General features: G+C 50.3%; 1 pseudogene across 1 annotated transcript; it reads left to right on the plus strand.

Annotated features, from left to right (window-relative positions):
• The first annotated feature begins 581 nt into the window (after window positions 1-581).
• On the plus strand, window positions 582-1,406 carry LOC101176451 (annotated as a pseudogene). The gene has a single exon (XR_177876.3). The product of XR_177876.3 is annotated as a pancreatic progenitor cell differentiation and proliferation factor pseudogene (transcript).
• Window positions 1,407-1,837: the final 431 nt, after the last annotated feature.

Genomic DNA, 1,837 nt, shown 5'->3' on the forward strand with positions numbered 1-1,837 from the left:
AAACTTTGGGTGCGACTTGGGCAGATTAAAACGTAGTTTACTCAAATATACACATGGTAAAAGGTGTTTGTATCTGTTAGCCATTTCTGCAACAATGCTGCATAGTATACAGTCATAACATCCCAATGGCATACAAGAATAAGCATTGATTATTTCCCTTGTATGTAGTTAAGCTGAGCCAACTCTCATGATCTCTGCTGGACCCACCTATCCATCTTCAGGTTGTTTTGGGATGGTCCGATCCTGGCTGAGCCTAGATCGTTGGCTCTGCTTCAAGCTACAGGGAAAGCTGGGCTTTCCTCATTACTGTCGTGTTATGTTTAAACCTTAACCCATATATTTACTCTGGAGCCCATGTAGAAGGGCAGCAACTGCACAAAGGAAGTGCTTCTCTTAACAGCAATAAAAAGGCAAAAGAATGAGCAGAGTACCACGGTATCTCTTAAGGCCTGAGCCCAGAAATGTCATAGTACCAACTGCACCCACATTTTATTGTCCAGAGTCACTTGGACAATCCAGTACCCATAGGATCACACATTAAATTCATCCTATTCTGTTGGATGTTATTAAAAGTCCGTGGCAAGACCCCGCGCCTCTCTGTCGTGGCGCGGCCTCCCGCGGTCTCCTCTGCAAATGGGCTCCGTGGCCTAGCGCCCCCGTCCCCGCCACCCGTGATCGTGCGCCGAGGCCCGCGAGGGGTCGCCGCCCAGATCCCACCAGCCAGCAAGCTAGAGCATGGCGGCCATCCCCTCCAGCGGCTCGCTCGTGGCCACCCACGACTACTACCGGCGCCGCCTGGGTTCCACTTCCAGCAACAGCTCCTGCAGCAGTACCGAGTGCCCCGGGGAAGCCATTCCCCACCCGCCAGGTCTCCCCAAGGCTGACCCGGGTCATTGGTGGGCCAGCTTCTTTTTCGGGAAGTCCACCCTCCCGTTCATGGCCACGGTGTTGGAGTCCGCAGAGCACTCGGAACCCCGCCAGGCCTCCAGCAGCATGACCACCTGTGGCCTGGCTCGGGACGCCCCGAGGAAGCAGCCCGGCGGTCCGTCCAGCACAGCCAGCGCTGGGCCCCCGTCCTGACCTGAGCGGTTACCAACAGCCGCAGGCCTGCGGAGGCGCTAGTCCACCAGAGCCCCTCCCCGCCCCCTCCCCACTCCCCACCCCACCCCCTCCCCGCTCCCCGCCCCCCTCCCCACCCCCCCCCCCACCCCCTACCCTGTAGACTAGGCGGCTGCAGCAAGCAGATCTTCGCATCAACACAGCAGACACCAAAAAGGAGTGAGAGCCCCGCTCTCTACCGCCCGGTCCCAGCCAGCACTCGCTAGCTTTCCTGACACCTGGAACTGTGCACCTGGCACCAAGCGGAAAATAAACTCCAAGCAGCCAGTAAAAAAAAAAAAAAAAAAGTCCATGGCAAAAAGAGAGAAGGGAAGAAACGAAGAATTGGGAATAAATGATTCAACCTACAATTATATTTGCAGCCAAAGTAATAGCATGAGTGAGCCATAGTTATTAAAAATATATAATATATATCCTTTTCATGTTTTATATAATATATAAAAAATATTAATTTTTATACAAAAATTGCATATGAAAGTAAAATTTCATATATATGAAGTTTTAGGGAACCGAGAGTAGTTCCCTTAGGTTGGACCAGGACCAGGAGACACTGGCAAAAGATACAGATAGAATCTGAGCTCTTTTTTCCCAAAAATAAACATTTAATTTCCTTTTGATTTAATGTTTGTTTAATAGTCAAACTTTTTAAAAAGTTTATTGTCTGTCATCTCTTACCGACAATTACAAATAGGTCTTATTCATCAATTTAGTGTGCAAG

The sequence above is a fragment of the Nomascus leucogenys genome, chromosome 2 (genome assembly GCF_006542625.1).
Source record: "Nomascus leucogenys isolate Asia chromosome 2, Asia_NLE_v1, whole genome shotgun sequence".
Classification (NCBI taxonomy): Eukaryota; Metazoa; Chordata; class Mammalia; order Primates; family Hylobatidae; genus Nomascus; species Nomascus leucogenys.